The 26497-nt window shown below is 39.1% G+C and overlaps 1 long non-coding RNA gene across 1 annotated transcript; it reads right to left on the bottom strand.

Annotated features, from left to right (window-relative positions):
• Window positions 1-1697: 1697 nt before the first annotated feature.
• LOC146691042 (uncharacterized) lies at window positions 1698-2218 on the bottom strand. The gene is made up of 2 exons (XR_014915796.1): window positions 1955-2218; window positions 1698-1865 (listed from the first exon to the last, which is right to left on the bottom strand). It is a non-coding gene; the product is annotated as an uncharacterized LOC146691042 (long non-coding RNA).
• Window positions 2219-26497: the final 24279 nt, after the last annotated feature.

Raw genomic sequence — 26497 nt, 5'->3', positions numbered from 1 at the left:
GGGAGTGTTACATAACTAAAATTACATAATATTACATAACTAACCTGTGGATTAGCAAAAACTTTGCCAGATGTGTCCTAATATTGTGTTCCCCAACCGCTGTGCTGCGGCACACAGGTGTGCTATGAGAGATGATCAGGTGTGCCGTGGAAGATTATCTGGTTTCACCTGATTAGTCCCCAACCTTTTTTTGCGCCACAAACCGGTTTATTTCCAACAATATTTTCACGGCCTTTAAGGTGTCGCAGATAAATACAACAAAATAAAACCAGTACTGGTACCAAAAAAAAAAAAATGAAGATTTATTCATAAGACATGGGAAAAGTCCCGGGAAAACCGAGTTAACGATAAAAATGATTAAAAAAAAAATAATGCTAAAAACCGCCAAAAACCCTGAAAACCATCAATTTCACACCTGAGCCTCAACTCTCACAGCCCGGTACCAAATGACTCACGGAGAGGTCCATGGCCCTGGGGTTGGGGACTGCTGCTCAAAGCGAGCAGCTTGAGTAACGAGCAGGACAATGCATTCACTTCCACTAGAGGGCAGTACAACTACCTGCTCTAATTAAATGGGTTGCCAACTGCCAGTAAAATAGAAGAAGATGAAGAATAAATTACATAATAGTCATGCTGTGAGAGGACACAGCTTGTAATAGCAATAGATAAATATTTGAAAAGAAAAAGTAGTTAATCTGACCTGGGTCCTGGAGAGAATTTTGACCCACATGAAGGCCCTAGCATGAGTACTGGTCAGAAGAAAGCAAAAAAGGTATAAAGGGCAAACCAAGCCAATTCTGCTATGGCTGGTGTGCAGGGAAAAATATCAATATCCTTTTTGTGACATTTTTGTTTGGTGGCGGCCGTGTGATTTGTCAAATGTGAAATATATGCCGTGGCTGTAAAAGGTTGGGAAACACTGTCCTAATAAACACAAAGTATGCAACTGAGAGTAACTAATGTGTCTTACTCAGAGACACGTATCGACTATACTTGGCTGCATTACCTAGTATAACACTGCGCTGACAAGATTAGAAGAATTTGAATATTTTAAAATATTTCCCACCACTTCTAGAGAAGGCACAGGAGCAGTCCAGTCCAAAGTTAACACTAACAGAACAGATCACCAAAAAAAACACACATAGGAAAGCTGAGCAGTCCAACCAGCATAAATATCTGACAGGTAACTTCTTAAATTGGTGTGGTTCTGAAACTTTGGAACCTTCTTGCTACCAGCCAACCCAGCTCACATTTCCTTCCCAGATGCTTATTAAAGCTAACCCCTTTCTTTGACAGCCATGTGAACCATGTAGTAACTGTAACTTCCCAACATTCCCATTAGAATTACTTAACTAAAGACGTCTACAGACCTTAAAAATATACTAAAACAAACATATATACTTTGTGTATATATGTTCTGTATAGATGTTTGTTTTGCACCTTTTCCAGGACTCATTTCCTTCATATCTAAAATGATCTTAAACTGTGTTCAGTACTCACCACAGCATGCATCTGTCTGGTAAAAATGCAGAAAACAACAGAAAAGGCAATGTGCAATGGATCAGTGATGGTGTATGATGTTTGAGATCTGGGATCCCAGGAATGATGGTATGCAAATGTATGCATAAAATGTTTACTGTCACGGTCTCGCTGGCAGACCGTGATGTGGGGAAAGGAGGACCCAAAATGCAGGACTCTACAGTGCAACAGTGTTTATTTACAGTGGTGACAATCCGAACAACAATAAATCCCCCCGTGCGATCCCAACTCCCGTTCCGTGTCTTCTCCTTTATCCCGTGCTCCGTGCTCTGTCTCCGTTCCCTGTGTACTCTCCGTGTGCTGCCTCCTGGTCGCCACAATTCCTCCTGAGGAAACACGCATACCAAAGGCAGCCGTGAGTACAAAACCTAACAGTAGACTTGCACTAACCTTGCACAATAAACTTAAGACTGACGGGAAGTCACTCAACGATCCAGCGTCGAGGAGCTCTCAGCCACACTGTTTTGAAGCTCCTCTGACGAGGCTTGATCGGCGCCAGGTGTGTGTGGATTCCTGGGTGGGACCGGTCAGCTGGCAGGGCCACACCCACCAGGCCTAAAAGTGCCTGCCACGACCGCACCCTCACATACACAAGCACACACCCCTAAACACCTGACAGTACACCAACACGGAAAAACAGGACAGCAGACACAACCATAATAACAACAACCACAATAATGATGATAATAATAATAATAATAATAATAATAATAATAATAATAATAATAATAATAATAACTACAACAGTAGTCCACACTGCTCACGGACCCCGAATCCCTGGAACTGGGTCCGTGACAGTTTACACGTGGTTAATTCCCATCTGTCAATCAACAAAGAGTCTTGGGAGACTGTAAAACCTATCAAAATGTGATGGGAGGTAGGAAAAAAAGATCAAACAAAACAGAAAACACATACACTTTATCAAGATAGTGAAAAGGTAGAAAAGACAAACAATTGGCTTGAGCTCTGTATAACTTTCTATTATTGTAACACATATTTTACATATTCTACACACTTACTAAGTAACTGCTTGAATTAACCGCGAATTGCAGTATGAGACAAGTATTTATAAAATTTATATTAACCTGCTTACAAACAGTGAGCTCACATCTTAATCATCATATATACATATAAATGTGCATTTATATACTTTGTTAATCACTTCTTTAGACTTTCTAAAAGATACAATTACACATTATATATGAGCTTATTAACCCAAAAATAATATATGTATTTCTAAATTATATACTAAGGAGAAGTGATCTTTCCAGGAATGTTTGATTGCCTTGGTTTTTAAATTTGGACATACTCACACACACACATACAAACAAAACACCTTGAACTCTTTGCCATCATCTTCAAACCACTTTTCAGAGGGAGATTATCCTTCCAAAAGGGGTCACTGTCATAATGAAATACTGTTGCCGCTCGATTTCATCATCAGCAATAATATCATGTTGTATACCTGTCAAAAGTAAAATTCAAAAGTATACTAAAGACTATATTCTGCTGACATCTTTTTTCCAGGAAAAGGATGTGCATGCCTTCCCCAGGATGCTGAGGATCGACCTTCTGTTGGACCATAGTCCAATCCCTGATGGTGACCTGCTCACTACAGCCACTTTCAGCAGTCTATCTCTTTCCTGACAATTCCCTTTGTGCATATTCTCTTACATATGATAAGTCAACATTGAAACACTTGCGGCTTTTTGTCAGGTGCAGCTAATGTATGTACAAAACAGGATTTTCCCCTGATTTTAGCTTGTGCGGCTAATATTCAGGTGCGCTTTGTAAATAAATAGGTAATTGCCATTTACCCTTCTGATTGATTTGCTGGTTCTCTAAGCAAATTTGATTCTCTTTCATAAACAAGGAAATTTCTAAATGTGAATGTGTTTAGTTTTTAAGGGTAGGTTTGTGTCTTCAAAGCAACCTGACATCCTATAAAAGAAATCCAGTTCATTATTTTGGCACAGTTAATTGAGATGACTGGAAAGCTTTACAATTTAATGGCATGAAGAAAAAATATGTATAGAGTCATAGATACTGTAGATGTGGGTGGATGATTGAAACAGAATATGAGGATGTGGTAGTGGACCACAGACGGATGGACGAATATGTAAGATAAAATAAAGGAAAAATGAAAAAAAAAAATCACTAAATTGAGGTGAAACCTGATGAAAAATTCAGCAAATTTTTTTCTGAGATATTCTACAGTATGTGGAAAAACAGGCTACACTGATAGACATGAAAGACCGCAGCCATTGTATGGGAGTGTTCAAAATTGTATGACAGGACTGCAGAGCATTTCAAAAGAATTCAAATTCAGGGTTCAACCAGAGTTGAAATTAGAATACTGTGCCGCTGCTCATTTCACTCCTTTTTTTGCTCAGTAGTGGTGAAATGTGAGGAAACAATAATCTCTTTAGTCATTCCCTAAAGACTGTGGGGTTTTTTTAGTTTTTCTAAAACCTGAGAATATGTATTACCAGCCATAAATGTGCGGCTGGTGTGTGTATGTGTGTGTGTGTGTGCTTGTATGTGTCATCATGGCAAAATGAGGTGGCGGAAACACCTGCTGTAGTCAGAAAAAAACGTTACAGATTTGAAGCTGAAGTAGGATTATGGGTGCCTGACCGATGAGTACTGAGGAAATGGAGCCAGATAATGTGATTTCAGGTAAATAAATATGCAAGTACTATAGGAAAAGTAGACACTATACCTGTACTCAAGGTTATTCCTGAGGTGTATACTATTTTGCAACCACTTAGTTGAAAAGTATGTTAATAGTGGCAACCACAACTAGGGTAGATTATAAAAGACAGGCGTCGCCCTTATGACCATTGCTTTGTAAAGGCCCTATATGGATCTCATTAAGTATTATGAGTGTCACTGTCACTGTCTGTTTTTTGTTTTTGTTTTTTGAAAAACAGATGTGAGACTAACTGAGAAACTCGAGACTTGTCAACCACAAGGCAGACATACACTAAATAATAAATTAGCACCATCATTTAAACTGTGGAAATCTTTTATTAAATAAGATTTAAACCTAGTAGCTGACAGCTTGTCAGAAACATGTTTACATGTTCAATGTTTAATGACGGCCTCTAATCATTAAGTGTTTTGAAGACTTCGTAAGTTGCTATGCCACCTAGCAGGTAACACCCTGGCAGCTGTTGGATAAGGGCATTGGAACAGACTGTTTGATTCTCCCATTTACAGCAGCTAAATGTTTTATGATTGGTGAGAGCCAAACACTGCAGTCTGCAAAGAGTTTGCCACTGCACAAAGCTACATGGACTGTATTAAACACATACACCAAACAGTTGCATGCAAGTCTTGGATGCTTGAAAGTCCATCTTGAAAGTCAGGCTGACTTAGCGACTCACTGTACCTTTGCAAATCCAACACAGTCATCACATTTAAAAAACATTTCTACTATGCAAACCATGCTCAAAGACTAGGAATCGTGCATGTACAGCTGTTGGTAAATCAGAAATCAGGACAAAAATATTTTTTGAGATGTTTAGACTGAAAGCACTTACCTGCACATTAGAATAGGAAGTAAGTGGAAAGGAAGCAGTCAAGCATCCAAACAGCAGACCGAGACATCATGTGGACTCTACACCCAAAAAAAGCACCCCCCCCCCCCCCAAAAAAAAACACAACAAAAAACAAAAAACAAACAAAACAAAAAAAACCACTAGTTAATCAAAGATATTGGTCTATGATTGGAAGGTCAGGGGTTCAAATCCACCGAACAGCTACCCTGAGGTACCCTTGAGCAAGCTACTACTGCTCCGCTGGGGGCTGGATTATTAAAGTATAGATTATTATTATTATTATTATTATTATTAATTAAAAAATACTCCAAAGGAAAGAAAAGTGACCAAAAAAGACAACAAAACAAACACTAAAGCATTTTACTATCTTGAAAAAGCAACTTGGTATCTAGTCATGTATCTATAATGCTTAACTTTTAATATTTAGACGCATATATGCCAAGCATTTTTACAAAGCGAATGAATAGTGGGCTGAAAGGAGAGAAAACAAAATGAGCATTACTTTGGAACAGCTAAAGAGCAAGAATGGAGAAAAAGAAGTGTAGGGAAAAAAGAAACAGTCAGAGGGTAACAGCACACCTTAATTTCCTCATTGATTAACCCTACTAATGTGCTAATCTAGCCTGGTATACTTTCTCTCTGCAACACCAGCCTCATCAAGAGCCAATTAGCTCCTCTGCAGCCCACGGCCATCCATCATAACAGGACAGACACGCTCATCTTTTCTCCTTAGTGTTGCAACACACAACAGCCCTCTACAGTCAATACACCTCCCCATGCAGAACTACTGCTGAATCAATAGGCCATGGGAATTGCTATAACTTCAACAAAATTCATACTCTTATTCATCAGTTGGCTGATGCAAAAACAGTACTGTTTATATGTGGGTATTGTTTTGGAAAAGCTGAACAAAAGTCATAGTGAAACTTCCACTACAACTTTTAAATAAAGCACCGTCAATTTAGTGTTGGAAATCCAGGAGTAAAACTGGAATAATGACATTTGTAGCTCAAAAACAGTTTCAGTGCATATTTTCTGCATGCCAGACAATCTTTGTGCACCTCTTTCAACATATGCTGGTTTTAAACATATCCATCTGTATAGAGGTGGGTGGAGTGGCTCAAATGTTTATCATGTGGTGTTAATAATATTGTGACGCCAATGGTTAAAAAGGAAATGCAGAAATTTGCACATTTGTCAAAACCTCTTGTGTTGCACAAAAAGAAGGTCCTGAGCTTCTCATTTTATCAACGTTTGTCCATTTCTGTCAAGAGTCCAAAACTTGTGTGAGTTTTGGACTCAAAAGCAGACTCAATACACATGTATTGAGTTTACAAGGTTTATTTACAAAAATGTGAACTCAAACTGAGGAAGGTTGAGCTCAGAGAAACGTTTGAACACTGGGAACACAAGGAGAGGGATGGAACGGGGAACTCTGTTACAGAGGAGAGAGAGCTTACTGGGCAGGAAGGCAAGAGAATCGCTGGAGGTGAATGAGACCGATTAGTCCTGGAAGAGGTGGCCGTGAGTGTCCTGTGGGGGATGAGCATGGTGAGGGGGATGGTCTGGTTCCAGGAAGTCCAGAGGGGGAATCCAGGAGAGTCAAGACGAGCAGGAGGGCAGGCAAGGGAGCGGGGTGCGTATGAAACCAATGTTAAACACAAAACAGATGAGCATGAATCTTAATACAAGGAGGCCAAGTTACCACCAACGGTAGCAGGACGAACTGACGCAGAGTGGCAGGTTTAAAAATCCTCCTGCTGATTGACATGAAATGGGGAGCAGGCGAGGTGCTGGAATCCCCACCCCAGAGGATGGAAATCTGGAACTCCTCTCACAAACAGGAAAACCGCCATACAATCCCAGTTGAGTTGAAGGGTAAAAGGCTAAGGAGGGCACCCCTTACATCTTTCTCCACAGGAGTCTTTCCTGGTTTTTCCTGCAGGATTCTGACACAGATGAGTAGGTTCTGGGTCTTGTCCACAGTTTCAGCCAGGGATTCCCAGAAGACTCCTGGAAAAGTTCTGATAAAATGTCTGAACCATTCTACCTGGGTCCTTGTCTCTTTTAGATATGAAAGGAACTGTACAGTAGCATAGTGTTTATCAGACTTTATTTTTTATTTTTTTACTTTCTTTTGTTTAACTGGAGCAATTTTAATTATACAACTAAAAAATAAAGCCCTTGTATTATATCAGTATTCATCCTGTAAGGGTTTTAATTTTAATTTATATTCATTTTTGATATCTCTACACAGAAGACAATTAAGTCACTGAACTTTTATTCATCGATTCTTTTCTCTTTTTTTTTCCGCAGGGCAATGATTTGAAGAAAGAAAACATATTTCAACTGAAGCTTTAATATTAAGTGTGTGTGCGTGTGGGTGTGTGCGCTGACATCGCTTTCATCTGCATATTTCACTTATATAAATGCACTGCACCTACACAAACCTTCTAACGCACAACCGCGTGCCATCTGTCACTTCAATGACTGGTGCACACTGTGTAGGAAATTATTATTAGGAAGATTACTGCCAATTCCTTTCTTCTTGCTCTCAAAAAACAGACATGTTACATGTCCGCATATTTAAAGTGCATTATTTTCATATCGATGTCAGAAGAAAGGCTGATATGTAGACGAATACATAAGATAAAAAATTGAACATACAGCAAATAATTTATCCATTCCACCTGGAATACATTTGCAAACTTTGTGGGAGGAAACATACAGAGTAGAGCCTGCACAGAAAGGTTTTAGGATTCAAAACAGCAGTTGTAAAGTCATCATATTCTTGCTGTGAGGCAACATTGCCAACCACTGTCACCCTCACTAGTGTAAAACTTTCAAAAATGAATCATCAAAATATATGCTCCCAGTAAAATAATTTCTCTGGAGAGGAGCATTTAAATATATGCAGACCAGTTAAGAGTTCCTCAGATTTTGATATAGTGTTCTCCTGGGTGTGTATGGCATGCTGTGGACTGAAACTTGAGGTAATTGGATAGTGGAGGGTTCCTGGAGGAGCTTGGGTGCAATTTCTAATCAGCAGCAGACTTTCAAAAGGTGGTCTCTAAAGAGTCCAGGTGGACTCTTGAAACTACATTTTCATGAGACCAACACAAAATTATTTGATGAGCTTTTGCACTGATTGATGAATGTAAGATTCTCAGGTCATTTTGCTATAAGAAGATGGAAAGTATTTTGGTCATGTTAAGATTTTGCAAATATGATTGACAATTAGCTGTAGTGACTGTTTCTGGGCATTTAGGTGCCTATCGGTAAATGCCTACTATTCTTTTAGAATACTTACTGTAAGTTTAATTTCACACAACATCTGTTCTGCATCACATCATCCAAACCAAGGAGAAGCTTTACATGAAATCTTGTTGGCTTATTTAGTTTAAATCATGCTGATAATAAATATTAGATAATAGTAATTTATTTGTTTTTCATCTGCTTACTTTTTGGCACTTTTACTTTTGACTACAAGTTTCGTTATTCAACCACTTACAATTCACAGTTTAGGGCTACTAAGCTGCTTTAGCACTCAATACCTCTCTTTAAAAAAATGCTTCATATGCTATTTCATATTCTAATTATATCAGCAATCTTCAAAGAGCGTCAGTGGATATCTGCTACAGTGTTTGGACAATTGCATGAACCTGTTTTATGGTGTGCTCACATTGTCAGCCAGAGTATGTTTGAACCCCAGAGCCTAGCTGATCACTGGGAGCTGTGCCCTGGGCACGGGTGTGATTCAGCTGGACTTGGACGCAGTATGCATGTATGATAGCTAGCTCCAGCACAGATCCAGAATACTTCCTCAAAGACAGATGCCTTTGTAAAACTTGCTTTGTTGTAACAAATATGTGAGTATACAGTGTGTCACCACTTCTATAATTAAACCACAAAATGTATAAAATTGTAAGTGAACCTCGCATTCTGAAAGAGTGCGTGTTAAAAAAGTGTGTGTGTGCATAGAAGAGAAGCAGAGCAAGAAAGAGAGAGGAGTTGAGACGGAGGGAGAAACTTGTGCTTTCATCATAAATGTACAGTGGGGCAAAAAAGTATTTAGTCAGCCACCGATTGTGCAAGTTCCCCCACCTAAAATGATGACAGAGGTCAGTAATTTGCACCAGAGGTACACTTCAACTGTGAGAGACAGAATGTGAAAACAAATCCATGAATTCACATGGTAGGATTTGTAAAGAATTTATTCGTAAATTAGGGTGGAAAATAAGTATTTGGTCACCTCAAACAAGGAAAATCTCTGGCTCTCACAGACCTGTAACGTCTTCTGTAAGAAGCTTTTCTGTCCCCCACTCGTTACCTGTATGAATGGCACCTGTTTGAACTCATCATCTGTATAAAAGACACCTGTCCACAGCCTCAAACAGTCAGACTCCAAACTCCGCCATGGCCAAGACCAAAGAGCTTTCGAAGGACACCAGGAAAAGTATTGTAGACCTGCACCAGACTGGGAAGAGTGAATCTACAATAGGCAAGCAGCTTGGTGTGAAAAAATCAACTGTGGGAGCAATCATCAGAAAATGGAAGACATACAAGACCACTGATAATCTCCCACGATCTGGGGCTCCACGCAAGATCTCATCCCGTGGGGTCAAAATGATCATGAGAACGGTGAGCAAAGATCCCAGAACCACACGGGGGGACCTGGTGAATGACCTGCAGAGAGCTGGGACCAAAGTAACAAAGGTCACCATCAGTAACACACTACAACGGCAGGGAATCAAATCCCGCAGTGCCAGACGTGTTCCGCTGCTGAAGCCAGTGCATGTCCAGGCCCGTCTGAAGTTTGCCAGAGAGCACATGGATGATACAGCAGAGGATTGGGAGAATGTCATGTGGTCAGATGAAACCAAAGTAGAACGTTTTGGTATAAACTCAACTCGTCGTGTTTGGAGGAAGAAGAATACTGAGTTGCATCCCAAGAACACCATACCTACTGTGAAGCATGGGGGTGGAAACATCATGCTATGGGGCTGTTTTTCTGCCAAGGGGACAGGACGACTGATCCGTGTTAAGGACAGAATGAATGGGGCCATGTATCGTGAGATTTTGAGCCAAAACCTCCTTCCATCAGTGAGAACTTTGAAGATGAAACGAGGCTGGGTCTTCCAACATGACAATGATCCAAAACACACCGCCCGGGCAACAAAGGAGTGGCTCCGTAAGAAGAATTTGAAAGTCCTGGAGTGGCCTAGCCAGTCTCCAGACCTCAACACCATAGAAAATCTGTGGCGGGAGTTGAAAGTCCGTGTTGCTCGGCGACAGCCCCAAAACATCACTGCTCTCGAGAAGATCTGCATGGAGGAATGGGCCAAAATACCAGCTACTGTGTGTGCAAACCTGGTAAAGACCTATAGTAAACGTTTGACCTCTGTTATTGCCAACAAAGGTTATGTTACAAAGTATTGAGTTGTATTTTTGTTATTGACCAAATACTTATTTTCCACCCTGATTTACGAATAAATTCTTTACAAATCCTACCATGTGAATTCATGGATTTTTTTTTCACATTCTGTCTCTCACAGTTGAAGTGTACCTCTGGTGCAAATTACTGACCTCTGTCATCATTTTAAGTGGGGGAACTTGCACAATCGGTGGCTGACTAAATACTTTTTTGCCCCACTGTAAGTGCAAGCTGTGAGTTTGGAGTGGAGGACAATCATGCTCAAGCATGAAACGAGGCAAACATGCACAGCGTGACTACACAATTAGACAATTGTTAGCTACAGAATTATCACAATACTGACAACTTAAGAGGTGTTGTTAACTTGTGAAACTGAGACAGATGCAAGTCTATGCTCTGCACACACTGAAACTTTCAGCTATCACGCAGCTGAGTGAGTCATTTGCTCACAGCAGTGTCAGTGGTGTTTCGGTGAAGCATACAGTAGGTAATGAATTAAATTAGCTTCAATCAGTAGGCAAGGCTATGACACTCTTTTAGAAAACTTGAAAAAGTCCTGGAAGACAAAGCAAGAATATCATTCCACCTAGAAAACAGGACACTGTGTGTTTTTGTGAATGTCTATTCAGTGCCAATTCAGAGGGCACTAAATATTGGATGCCTCATAAAAATGTCACTATCAGGATATGGATTATAAGAATGAAAACATATTTCACGAGCTGAAGGTGAGAGTTGCTTTGTATTATTAGGATTTATATGAATTGTATAATATACATTCCCCATTCCTCGTGGAAAGCAATAGTAACAACAAACTTAGCTGGCAAGGTTCATGCATACTAAACTGGCTTATAGTAGCTAGTCCTCTCTGTTAGAATAAGCAATATCTCTATAATCAAAGCCATACAAATCTATTTTGAGTGTTTTGACAAACACGAGAAACCTTGAGGTAGGAAATTATGTTAAACTTCCCAGTGATCAATATGAGTGGTGCAGCACAAGACCAGCTGTGTTATCTATGCTTTTCCCTCTCCATCTGCTGACACTACAGCTGAGCTGACACACTCCCACTTCACTGGCTGTTATTTCCTGACACACACACACACACACTGAGTTTTTCACAAAGATCACAGCTGTGTTTGGACTGTTTATTTTTAGGACATCACTTCTGATTGATGCGGCTTCAACACCTTTTAAACTGTGACAGTGCATTTGAGTTGAAAGTGGAAAGAAGTTGATCTACACTGTGCAATCAGCTTTTAATATATCGTGAAGTGCTTAATATGTAACAGATTTTTATTTTGTAAATACCAAAAAATATAGTACCATACATAGTAGGATAGTTAGGTAAATACATGGAATAAATAGAGAGCAAATTACCATCACATTCACGGAGAACATACAAGTATGACCGACCTTAAAGTATGAATAAAAATACAGCCTAGGTTCATGAGAAATCTATTTGTTCATTGAATTCATCTATTTCTTTTCTTTCTTGCTTATATATCAGTGCCCTTACTTCTTCTCAACTTTTAGTGTATTTGTGTTTTCCTTTTGAATCGCTGCCTTAGTTCTACAGTTTTATTGCAGAAAATGGAAAATAACAAAGGCATTCATTGAGTAAGAATGCTGAATTAGCGAGTTCTTAGGATCTTTCTATGGCAAAAAGCTGTAAATGACTGTGTACACTCTTGTGAAGTGCCTGTTTACCTGCCATTGTCTCAGGGGCACTGTCAAACCTAATCCTGCTTGAGCCTCGCCTCTCGTGTTCCTGCTTCAATTTGACTGAATACAAATGAGTTTTGCGCCAAGCAGATAGAAACGTTGTATGTAGAATTAAGTGCAATGAAGCCAACAACAAGCATACAAGCAGTAATCACAATTTCTTTTGTGGGTGTGATACTAAGATACTGATTGATTAACTCTCAATTAGCAGGCTGTCAGTCTCTTGAGTAGCAAACTAGTCACAAATTATGGATGCCCTAACCAAGACTTGATGTACAGTATAATTTATCTAAACTAATAGCAGGGTTGGATTCAATATCCTGTTGAATGTACACTGCTCCAATGTAGACTAAGTGACGTAATTTGCAACTTAATTCACAGTCAGTGCCTCTTGCTATATTATTTCTGTGAGCAATCATAACGAAACATGTTTTTCACTTGGGAAATAGTGTGGAATTAGTTGTTCCAAGTGGGAGAGAAGACTAATCTAGAAATGGATGTTTATTGACAATCCCTCAGTGTTGTAGAAGAGCAGCTGCTGCCAAACGGGAAACACAATACTCATTGCTTGGCTCACTTGACACAAATACACAAAAATGCACACACTTCCAAGAATGTTTGCCAGCTGTCATACGCCAACCATGTGCCAATTTATCATTAAGATAAATGTGAGTTTTCCAAGTCATCGTCATCCTGTCACCCCAACAACACAGAGTCCGTGGAAGTGATATCATTATTGAATATCAGCTTTTCTCACAGCAGGAGTGTTCACTGTAGGGGGGCTGAAGCAGTTACTGTCAGTGGTCATGCCTGTGGAAGAGCAGAGATCAGAGAGAAAAGAGTTTGATGGACAGTCTGATCAAGTAGCCTAGCCAAGGGTTCCTAATGGAGATGTCCATCTGGTGCTTTATGTAAAGTACATCCTCAAAGAGCAGCAGTACAGGGTATGAATTACCGGATAAACTACTGCTCAACTAAGACAGTCACTGGATGTTGCGCTGGAATCTTGTTTGTCAGATTGATGTTATGTCATTGTCACTTTTGTTTCAGAAAACAAGATCTTCATATTTTAAGAGTCTGTTATGTCCTGTGTTTAAATGTAACTTCTTGAAATAGTGTTTGCTATAATATTTGTTCAGATCAGTAGCAGACATACACCTGTGGTAAACATTGTTCCTGTCCATGGCAAAATGTAAGAGATCTGTAGCAACACGTAAATTCTTATGTGTGAAAGATGAAAATGACTTCAAGTGTAAAAATACCAGGTCTTCTATAGACACATACCATGACTGAATATAAATAAAGACAGGCAGGTCCATGAATCACTTCACTATGGAACTTCAGCCGTGTCCCTTTTATTCCCTGCAGCCTTGACGATAGCAATAACAGCTGCAAGACTGGGAAGACAGTGATCAATCTGCATTACATTTACAAACTACTAAAACAACACTCACCTTTTCTCCTTGCTGCACCATTGCATTGTAGCTGGGGCCTGAAGTCGAGGAGAGAAAGCATTAAACCAAAAGGTCAGCCCTCAGTTATTAGGCATGGCACTGTTTGCTAATAGCTCTGCCTGGAAAGGCAGCTATTGATCAGGATCTGTCCCTGCTCCAACAGTGAGGAATACACACATTTTGTTTGTACTACCTAATTGAGCAGGTTCACCTTGTGGGTAGTCCTCCTACATGTACAGATGTAGCTACAAGTCAGAATAAGTTCTTCTTTTGCACAACAATCAAAGTACACAAAAACACAATCACTGGCACATATATTTGTTACTTGAAATAACAGGTGATGTACTTAAATTGTTAGTGGGTGAATGTGCAACTGTTTCACTTAAGATGGACTGCATGAACTCTCTGTGGTGAAAACTGCAAACAGATGCAGAGGAAATTCTAGACATAATAAAACCTATGGATTCCTGATGTGACAACATTTTTGTTGAACATTTGGAGTGGTAAACTGGCTATGAAAAAAAGCCATTAATACTAAATTGGATCGTTAAGACTAAAGATAGTATAAAAGATGGGCGTCGCTAACGTGATATTACGCATTGGTTTGTAAGTCCTGTTCTAAAGCCTCAAGATAGGTGTTTCTGCTGCCATTCCCATTTGTGTTGCAAAAAAATGGCTATGACAAGAGGCAGAGATAATCCTCCATTCTGAAATATATTAAAATACATAGAATTTAAAATATATTTTTTATTCAATTTAACCCAAAAGGTAAGTGCATCAAGAGGGCAACACAGATAGCAATTTCCCTACACACTTCTACAGACAGACAGACAGACAGAGAAATAGATATGACATCACAACTGCAGATTTCAAAGAAAACTTTCAAGGCATTGTGCTTCTAGCCACATCCCATTCAGCTCTATACATTTTGGGACTACATTGTGATTGACAGTGTTGACTCTGTTTTCAGGTAATGCTTTGCCTCTACATTTGGTGAGATAAAAACACTTCTGTCAAATGAAGCCAAGAAAGTTCAAGTTGATAAATTAGTTCTTCAAGTTCAACCTCTTTTGAACTGAGCTGTTGCTGTAGCAGAGACCTGATGTTTGTAAGTCTGAAGGGTACCCAAGCACAAACTCGTCACAATTGATGATCTGTCTGTCACACTTCACCTCTAACATGCAATGTGCACTGCAGTTCAACTTTTTGCTTTAAAATGTCTCTTTGCAAATCCTAGAAGTTTATGGGAAGGTGAATTGAGAGCTGGTTTTGCACTCACATCAGCAACATCAATCAAATGTCAATCTGGCGGTTGAGATTCTCAGCTTCAATGCATGTAAAACGGTCATGCTCTTAAATGCAATTTGCTGTACTACATGTGGAAGTGCAAACAGCATTTGTACTGGACGAAAAATGGAAGCCAGAGTTTCCCTCAATTCATAAATTTGTGTCTTATGAAAAGCCTTTTATCCTTAGCCATGAGGCATGTGATGAATTGCTGCAGTTCCACTAAAGCCTCTGTTCTGTGGGAGGTCAATAACTCATCTATGATCACTGAGTGTGACCATCGTGACGCACTCTGATCAAGAGAGTATAAGACTCTCTGTGATCTACTGCAAATAAGTCATTGCTATGCCTAGTGACACAACCTTAAACAAATCTTTAACAGCTTGATGCCTTTCGCAGTTTCATCAATGATACTGTGCTCGGCGAGAAAAGTTCTTTAGTCTAGCCGCCCCACACATAAATCATTTGATAATTATGCATTGTATGCAACGGCCTGGCATGTTGACAAATTAAGCAATCTGAAGAGGCAACAAAATGCAAAGGTTTAAATGAACCATTAACAGATAACTTGGACTTTAGCATGCAATGTATAATCCCTATAGGTTCCTTTCATGTCAATATAGAATTAATTATGATGATTGTTCATGATTGTTTGTTGGGCTGGAGATTGACATTTCTTAGGTCTTTAAGTTAGGAGCATGAAGAATAAAAGGAAAAATGAAACATTAGTTAGCTGTTGAGTGTCACTTCCTTAGCATTATGGATGAAAAAAAGAATCTGCATGTCCCTCCAAAATGTTTTTATTAAAACAGTTTAAAACATGAATGGAAAAGTTAATGTTTATATTAAAAATGTAGATGTAATAATAATAGATGTAACTGGTTTGTGCTGGAGTTCTTTGGAAGTAGTTATTATTACCATTGTCATGTTACCTTTTCTGGAGATTTGACACCTTTGAGTTTGTCTATCCATCATCATAGATGCTGAAAGAAACTGAAAGTTTGTCTTATCCATTATCATTCTCCTTATCTAAGATATATTCTTATCTTATCTGTTCATCGAACAATATCAGTTTCCTTATGTCTCCTAAATCTATCCTGCAGACATGCACTAGGAATTTCAATTGGTGGTGTAATCAATGGTCGGCTGCGCAACCAGTACGGTGCTGTAGGTGCCACAGGTTCTGTTGCTTGACCAACGATTATCTTCCACGCTTTTCGATCTAAGGCGATGGTTCTTGCCTGCTCGAGGTCAAGTCGAAGGGCCTTCAAATCATCCTGGATTTGTTTCATCCATGTCTCTTTTGGTGCATTTCGATGCACCCTCCAATCGGTGGGGCGGATCAACCAGAGTAGGCCATGGGGGTAGCGGCTCTGGTCCATTCGACAAATGTGGCCAAACCAACGGAGTCGGCGGCCCTGGATTAGGTCGCCGATCGTCAGTTGGCTACCGCAGCTGATGAGGATGGTGTCATTCGAATGACGGTCGCGAAGGGAAACGCCGAGAACGCATCTAAGGCAACGCATTTGGAAAACTTCGAGCTTGCGGTATATCAGGTCGTGTTTAAACATTGTCCACGTCTCTGCGCCGTAAAGTAGAATGGGCAGGATCAGGGTTCGGTAAAGACAATGAGATGTTGTTCTTCTTCCAAACGCACCAGTGCAGGGAAGTGAATGCTGCCGCCGTCTGCCCAATTCTGGAGCGTATCTCCACTGATGATGCCACTTTCTTCTCCTCGACGAGAGACCCCAGATATTTAAATTGTTGGACTTGTTTGATCTGCACACCGTCGAGGTGGACGATCGCTGGTGAGCCGTCGGTGGTCAGGACTTTGGTCTTCTCTGTGTTAATCTTGAGGCCGTACGGTTTGGAGTGCCGGGCGATGTCATAGAGGATGCGAGTCGCCTCGGTGTCGTCTTCGGCAAAAATGGCGCTATCGTCAGCGAACATTAGATCGGTGATAAATTGATCGGTGTAAACACTTAAGGACATGTTTAAGGTTGTTCCTTTTTTCTCTTGACCGCAGGATCTGTGTGTCCTCGCTGGAGTCTATCTAGGTATTGGACGAATTTCTGTTTTGGCGTATTACATTTTCAGTCCATAGTTCCTCAACTTACTATGCAAAAATGGTTGTCTGCATATAGAAGCTAAGTTTTTCTATTCTCCCAGCATTTTTCAAGAGTTCCTTATAGATATTGAAAAGAGTTTGAGGCTCCGGAGCGCCATGTCTAAATTGAACATCTGGTGGACCCTTCGATGTATGCTTTTGTGCTAGTGTTTAAACCACTAAGAACTGCTACTACTACTACTACTACTTGGTTTGAATCTTCGCCAAAGTTATCTTTGACACTTTTATAAAACACAACAATCTGGCCAAAACACTGCTGACACAAATGATGCTGTAGTAAGGTTTAACTTGTCCCTATTGTTATAAAAAGAAAAAAAAAGCCCTTTGGACCTAATATCACAAAAAAAAAAGAAAGAAAGAATCATGACTGCAGTACAATATTGAACACATTGAACAGCTTGAACACTATATTGTATGGCATCTGTCCAGCAGAAGGGTGAATTTGGTATTCATTGTCAATGAAGAACATCACACCAGGGATAAATATTCTTCTTCACAGCACTTTTATGGGACATACATGGGGGAGGGACTGAAATAAGAGTTTAGAGAGTGTATGTGAAAAAAAGAGAGATAAAATGACAAGGAAATGAGGAAGTGTACAGAGAGAGCAGAGGCAGCACTGTGGAGCTTATTAGGATTGACTCCCCCATGCTGCAGACATTTTAATAACTGTTCTTTATGTTATAATAACACAGGGCTGTCCTGGCATAGACGGTTTCAATTTCTCCACCAGTGTCCATCATCCACTAGGCAGATTAAGGGCCTTGTGTGGCCTAATCGCAGACAGAGTCAGATTGCCCTTAGCGTGGCTTCGTTGGCTGTTAATGAGTCAATTTTCTTGGAGTGAGCTCCACTCAGGGAGAACTAATCTTTGAGTGGTGTGAAGTAGGGGCTACAGAGGGGGCAGAGTACAGCACTGAACTCAGGGGAGGGGGAGGTGGAAGTTCTTAAACAGTGTCGTCAGGAGGATCTAAGGATTGTAGATAACATCAAATATTGAAAGTTGCAAATGCTGTCATTAATAGCATAGGTGTGATGCATGCATGTGTTTAGTATTCGAGATTTTGCAGGATGAAATGTTTAATTTCCCTTTTTTTTCCTCAAGATTTCCGTTTGTTTTTTTCCGTTTAAACTGAGCTTCATAGTTTTGTGGCATGCCTTGTGAAATGCAATAATAAATTATAATTCCAGATGATACATCAAACAGAAGGATTATGCTGTCAAAATCATTTTTTAAAATTTGCAATCATGTGAGGAAACTTGACATTATTTCCATGTGGTCAAGTACAAAATAACACTGTGGTATTCTCAAATGGGTCTTACTGAGACCTTGAAGGTGTCATGGCTGTGTGGAAAAAAGCAGGGAAAGGACCCAAAATGCAGGACTCACAGAGGCAAGGTGAACTCAAAATGCACAACTTTATTGTGGATTGCAGACTGGGCAGAAAACTAGCTATACTAACAGACAGGCAAGCAGGTAAACAGTACACACAGCGTAGTATGAGGGCGAGCAGATGTTAACGACGCGACACTGACACAGAGAAACACAGGCCTTAAATATACAGAGGGAGCAATCAGGGGATGACAGGAGGGAAACACTGCTGGGTCAAATCAGGGCTGACGAGACAAGGGGGAGCAAAACCAGACACACTAGACTCAGGACAGGGACTATAAAAGGAACAGGAAATACAGAACACAGGGAAGCCACATGACAAAACCTATAACTGGACTCAGGAAATACTAAAGGGCAAGGGAGCAAGAGACAGTGAGAAAAAAACACTACAGTGGAAATCTAAACACAAAAAATGTACAAAACTCAGAAACACTGGGTCACCAACACAGGACCATGACAGAAGGACTGTGAATTGGAACCTTCAGGAAGTAACAGCTATTGCTTCCTGTGCTATGACATTATTGGATGTCATGGCATGACAGCTGGGTAGTGTTAACAATTGCTGAAATATTACAATTCAGAGTTAATAACTTTTACCAATATTAAATGTATTGAGGTTGAGGGGTGGTGAATTTTACCTTCCTGACTGCAGTTTTCATCCAATAGAGACCTACAACTAACATTTGCATCATATACAATAATCGTTACTCTGGTTTAAACTCTACCTTTGCCTAACTCTTACTTACACATAAACATACGTGTAACCTCACAAACACTAACCCCACTATAAAGCAACTTAGTCCCAAGCAAAATGTGAGACAATCCAAATGTTCCCATTGTATGAAAATATAAGTATATCAAATTAGTCAAAGCACAAAGAGCACATACAAAACTCTTAACTTCCTGTTAATCTTGATGTCCTAAAAAGTCAAAAACATTAAAAGTTTCCTTTTGCTCCCTGTCAATAGACATATTGGCAAACAAGTCTCATTTACTGGATTCACTAATGCGCTGAAATAATCCACTTGTCTGTTGATGATTAATAAGAGCTTTAAAGCATCTTGATTCCCTTTATTAAATTTAAACCAAATCCATCTTAGCAGTCTGAGCCCAATGCGAGTTTGTCAAATAATATATTGACTACAATATATTATGCAAAACACAGGTCTAACTATTAAAGACCACTTACTTCAAAAATGTCAAAATAGAAATTGATGGGTGGGAAGGAATAGTAGAAAGAGTTCCTGAAATGAGGATATAAATGTTATGTCTATGAAGGTAACAGTTTCATCATAGTTAAACTAAGGTAAGGAAGGTCAGTGATGTACAAAACAGCCACATGAATCATCTTTTTATACACCACACACTTTTGCACGTGATAGAACATTTTTAGGTAAAACAAGTAGTATCATAGTGTATTTACATAATTAAGTTTATCTTCAATTCTGCAGGTGTTACAACACCTGCAATGGTTTAACCGTTTCAAATATATCAAAATATAATATGAAAATTCAAATATATATGAAATAGATCTGCAAATCAAATTCATGTTTTTGTGATTTAAATCATTTCTGATGCAAACCTGAGTTTGCAGTTGTGCTTGCACCTCTGTGAGGCATTGAAACTGAGCTGAATTCCATTAGTTTTTTTTCAGAAAGTAAAGGATTGGATAAACATAAAATTTCACCTGATACTGGTTGAAAGTCAGGAGACAACATTCCAACTTAAAGAACAAGTTAATGTTTGTACAGTATTTTATGGCAATCCATCAAGTAGTTTTTAGAGACGTCACATACAAATCTCTCTATACTTTATAAACTCTAGAAGGGGGCCTCATACGTTATTGACCTTGAGGATTACATATTTCAAAAGTCTAAATATAGAGAGTGTTATGTGGTGTACAGTTTGCAGTCCCTAAAAATGGTTTGCAATGTCTGATAGTGGCCCATGAAAATAAATCAAATTTACCCTGCTACGACCCATACTTTACCATGCATTGTGAACTCTTACACAAAGATGGCATATTAAAGCCTTAAAACAGCTACAGAATTCACTGGCATTGTGGTTAAAAAGGAACAAAGAAGGCTAAATGCACCAAAAGAGATGGCAAGCAGCAACAGTTGAGGCTAAGAAGTGAGCTTACATCATGATTGAGACTGTTCTGTGCAGTTTCCAGGACCTAATTTGTGGAACTGAATAAGTTGAAGACTTAAAATGTAAATGCAGCAGTGAGGACAGACACAGTTACAGGCTGCCTAGAGAAAGAAAGAACATTACCAGCGAGAGAGAATGATGTACTTGTGACACAGACCTTGGCAGGACAGGATATGTCTTTGTGTGACGGATGGCAGTTTGGACACTTAACAACTGGCCATTTACTTCCACTGACCTGCTTCTGTGGTGTATTTTGGGAAATCTCATTTCCTGCTGCTTCTAAAAGGTTACCATCTACATTTAGGAAATGTGATTTTGATTAGGCATTTATTAGTGATGGTACAGGCAGGACAAAGGAAAAAGGAAGGTTGGGAGAGAAGGAAAATGACAGAAATTAAAGACTTGAAAGTTTATCCCATCCAAAAGTGAACCTGTGATCTTTATAATATAGTGGGTTTTTTTTTTCAAATTATATTTTCCATTTCTCCCCCCACTTTGCCTTAAGCAATCAGTTTGTTTTATATTATAACTAGATCATCTTTGTGTGTTCGTATGTCCACTATTTTATACTGTATGCTGGGTGTCCAAGGATGCCATGACAAAATTCTGTATGTCCGGCCATGAAGCAGTCTAAAAGGTCCAGAAACTAGAACACATGATGTAACTTAGAATTATATTTTTCACCTTAGATTGGCCTCTGAATGAATGGCTTAGATACGTCCTAAATTAATACATTTGTTTATGTGTCTCTCATATTGACCACATTAAACACATTTACCTTCACCCACTCCCACACACAGTCTCAGATCATTGTCTTGCCCTGTAGGGTGAGTGAAGGACAGTGTGCACCGGAGTGAACTCGTAGTTGATGAGAAAATCTGCTCTGGTGGTGGAAGCTTGTCCCAAATGAGTCAGTGCATGAGCAGGTGTGAATGAGTCAATTAAGAGTTTTAATGAGGGGGAGGCTAAGATGAAGGAAGGCATGGAGATGATGGAGAGAGGGGTGTTGAGGAGGGGAGGTGGTAGTGGATCTGCATACCTAAGTGAAGGCAGGATTCTGATCTAAGAAGGCTCTCATGTGGATCGGATCTCTGCCAAGCTTGGGCTCTCAGTAGTCTGAGAGCCTGTCTGTCTGCTTCTGCCAGTTTCTGTTTGCCCTGTTTGTGGAGTCTCTATTGTAACTCAGTTGAACCAAAGATGAAGATACTGACAGACTTTTGGTGGAAAAAAACTTCTGATGTTCTTTTATCATCATCCCAGAAAAGGCTCTTACTGTTCTTGTATGGTGAATCGCTTGTACTGCATTTTCCTTCAACTTTCTAGGAAGAGTTGAGACTGCAGCTACAGTTTGAAAAAGTCCTAACAAAATCCACTAATAAACTTTGTATTTCTGAGGATATAAAAGACAGAACTTATGTTACACGTAATATTTCAAATCAATTACAATTTAAAAGGTTTGGATTTTGTAATTGTGTAATGTTGCTACCAGTGTGCCTTTTACAATCAATACTATTATTAATTCTTTAAGACTTCTTTAAGGTATAGTTAAATCTAGGCCATATGTTCTGGGTCACCTTACTTAAAATGACTGAAATGTATGATGTACTGATTGTTCAGCAAACCCGCTACATGTGCAACTAATCAAGTGTAGCCAAAAAAGTGAGGCTTTCAATTCTCACAAAACTGCAAGGTACCTACTATGCAGTTGTGGTTTCATAATTGCCTGGGTCAGCCAGTTTTGGATATATTTTTGTCAGGCTTGCCAAAAAAATGGATGGAGCTATAGAAAACATTGACCCAGTTCTGAATAGAGTTCTTTATATTTCGTTTACTCTATGCCTTTCTCTGCAGAGCTACTGGTTTTTGTCTGTTCCATTTTCATGTGTGACCAGCTTCTTTCTCTTGCTCATTGAGTGGGCCCTGTTCCCAGGCCAGTTGGGATAATTAGATGTGGGAATGCAGAGAATAAGTCAGTGCTCATTCCAATACACATCCACACACACACACACACACATACAGACACAGTACATTCTGGATTATGCAAATTAGTAGCTCATGTTTCCTTTGAAATGTACAGAATGAGGAAGGAGGATGGTTTGCTTCAGAGATAAACACAGGGTTCAGATGGAGGACACGGAGAAAAAGTTAAACTTTATATGATGTAAATGAAGCTTCTAAAAATGGGTTGTGCTAATCAGAGGAACAACTCACAGTACAGAGCCTTTGATGCAGCGTGATGTGATGAAATCAGGTACAAATGGTATGCCAAGACAATGTCTTGCTTTTCACGTAATTTCACACCATAGAAAACACACTATCCTTGACTTTAGACCTGACCTTAACCTTTTTGCTTGACAGCAAAAAGATACATGAAAAGCTTAAAATGCCTAGACACGATAAAAGTGTCTGGATTGGGTGCCTTATAAACACATTGCCACAATAACACTGTGTCTTGTTATTATTAAGGCACCTGTTCCTTTCCATCGCACTATAGACGCACTATATATATTGGGAGTTAACAGCTAATTACCAATTCAATTGTGTTGTTTAATCACACGCTAGTTTTGCGCTAGCATGCTGTCTATGTAGATGTTTGCTAAGACCGAAGTTTTGTTAGCAGTGTGTGTGTGTGAGTGCTAACACACTGCTGTCGTGGACTCAGTTTGCACTTCACGATTACACTATAGTGCTTTTTGTGTAGTTTTGTGTTTTATTACATAATATAACATAATATTATATACATATACAATTATAGTTACCTTCAGTGAAAGGTTGTACTCATTTGATCCCTGCCTGCTTATAGTTTGTATTTGGACCACAGTGGCTCATCATTCGATAATTCCTGGATTTATTTTACTAAATAAATAATAATAGTATCTTTAATGACATGAAAAAGAGACTCCTGCATGGGCCCACTGAGTGGTGGTGTTACAGAGGGCTGTAAAGTTGTGATTTTATAATGACCTATGGAAAATTTATGTTCATTTCTTTATACTGTGTTTAGTATGGCATTTGTGAATGAATGTCAATCTCAATAAACTGAATATTTTGTGTAATGCTACACTAATGCTACACTTTTTCATGCCTTTCTTGTCCTCCACATCTTCAAGGTTGTTGCACATCTACTACCATTCTCTGTTCTTTTTTCACTTGGTCTGTTTTGTTGCCAGTCTGGACTGCTGTTTTTCCATTATCTCTGCATGTTAATATTCTTGTTAAAGCAAATCCCCTCTGAATGTATCCCTGTATTTCCATGTCCTAAATTTTGTTTATCATACTGTAAATACCAACAATATGGTGAGGTACAGCCATAAAGCCAATTATCCGGTGGATGGAAATTGCTGCAATCAAAGTTCAATTACCAGGACCAATACAAGGGGGAAATACTCCATTCCTTTGCAATGTTGGCTGTGGTAGAACAGTTGGTAAAGGATAATATGATCATCAATTTGCAATTCTCATATTGTTTCATTGTTTTATTTCTGCAGTTTGAGAAACACAGCTTTTGGTCACAACAAATGATACTAAATAACTTTTCTGGTCAACTGTAGTTTGACAACGTTTAGTTTTCGTGACATGTCTGAACTACAAAATTATACATTTTTTTTCATATTTCTGAAAATCTCTATGCTGATATCATACAGTGAACAGGATCTGTGGTACATGTGGGCAATTAAACTGCAGAGGAGACAAAGGCGATACCACAGACTTGGGAATGCAGCCTCTATTGTTATCACGAAATGACCCATATCAGAATAATAGCAGTTTAAGTATGCATGAATTCCAAAGAATACAGGTAGAAAGAAACAATGGATTAGCATGGTGTGTGATTATTATTCATATGTTTGACAAACAGAAAGGAAGCTGCTGATATGCATCCAGCCAAAACAGAGAAAGAGTGAATGAGAGAGAGAGAGATAATTTATCAATCTGTTCATCAGCACCTTTTTACCAACACTGGAAGTCTGGAAATCTAAGTTCAGTCTCATAGGAGAACGAGGTGTTTAAAGTCTGAGAGGCAATAACAGAAGAAAAAAAGCATATAAAATTGCATTACTACATATACATCATAAATAATTATTTTAATTTTATTTATTTATGTTTTTAATTTAAAGACAGTTCCAGTGGCTGAACATGGATCTACCTAAGAAAAATTATTTACTCATTACCTTTGTTTGAAAAATCTGGTTGTGATTCATTTCAGTGATTCAACTACTCAGTATTATGCCCAACAAAAGTCCCCTTAGAATCTTGTATCCTGCAATTCATTCCCAAGCCTGGGGAAATGTAGCCAGTGACGCAAACTGCTTTCCTGCTAAACACCCCCACCATCCACTGCTCTTGAGCTGTGTCCAGAATTCTTTCAAAGAAGATGATCAGGTGTTGAGTATATATATTTTAATGTCAGGTTTGTTTGAGATAAAAAGTAAATTGTGCACATGGTTGCGCATGGCGGCTGGAGAAAGCAAGATGTGTTACTTGATGTATATTGTTCTCCTTAGTTACTGATAATAGTCTGGTCTCTGTCATCTGTTACATAATCCTATTAACTGAAACTCAAACATCATGCTTCATCATTAGGCCATTACAACTCCGATGTAATCTTGGCTTATGAATTAAATTACCTGTGTCCTACATGACATTAATAGACTCTGAACGAGGGTTTATGCCAGCAGTGGGGCTAACGTTGATAGGAAATGAGTTATTCCTCTGGGATTGCTAATGAAATAGCCTTAATGGTTAAAGTCGTATAGCAGGCACAGCATGACATACTTTAATGAACAAAAGAGAAAAAGCGATGACTAAGCACAAATCAGATTGAGGTGAACCCCCCCCCCCAAAAAAATAAAAATAAAAAATAAAAAAGATCGTAGTTGCCCCGACACTGCATCAATTCATAGTTTTACACACTGATATCATGATTTTGGATTTATTTTTATCCCTTCACACCTGTGGTGGCTTAAAGCTCAAAGAAGCTGTCTTCTTTAGCTGACTTTACCAAGAGTTCATGTGGAGGGCATGACAACTTATCCAGACATAAACAACAACATATCAAGCTATCAATACCTGGCAACAACACAGAAGACATTCTGCTGCCAACTGCAGAGGAGCTATAAACACCCTTAAGGCATCTGCTGATGAGCCTTTTTACCTGGGTTAAACGAGGCCTGCTACACAACATTTGTTTTTCACCTGCTGCTCTGTTCGGGAATCTGCAGACATGACTCATGGCAAGAAGAAAGATGTCTATAGGGGCTGTAAGATAAATAGGTGTGCTGGAAGATTTTAGTCTTTTCTTCAAAAGCAGTTTTACAGGTGGAAGGAAAAACAAACATACAAAAAAAGGAACCAAACTTTGAAAAAGTACATTATAGATTTGCTGTGTTAATAAATAACAGACAGGCATTCTTTGGGTGGAGATGGTACTATTTTGGTTTTCAATAAGTGCTTATGAAATAAAATAATCAATCTTTGAGTATTTTTCCCATTGTCATTAACCTGGACAATTACAGAACAATAGGATGACATTTCCTAATCACCAGTATTCCTGTGGAAAGTGAATAGAGACAATGATAGAATAAAACTTTTTCCTTTACGGAAAGAGAACTGATATATATTTACTCAAACAGGGCAATTTTATAGTGTGCATGCACTATGAATTTATTTATTGAAGTCAAACCACATTCATGCTATGCTTGGATCAATATGTTGTGACAGTTCCAAGTAAATATATTCATTGTCTCTCTAAGTATTGTCTATATCTCTCTGTGCAGTGTTATTAAAAAGTTCCAAGTATGAAATTCTGTCTCAGTGTTGTTCATG

Source organism: Copadichromis virginalis, linkage group LG16, assembly GCF_057382275.1.
Source record: "Copadichromis virginalis isolate Kocher_CV1m ecotype Utaka linkage group LG16, C_Virginalis_male_GT1.1, whole genome shotgun sequence".
Lineage (NCBI taxonomy): Eukaryota > Metazoa > Chordata > Actinopteri > Cichliformes > Cichlidae > Copadichromis > Copadichromis virginalis.
Note: the sequence above shows the minus strand (reverse complement) of the source record. Positions and strands in the feature narration are given on the sequence as shown.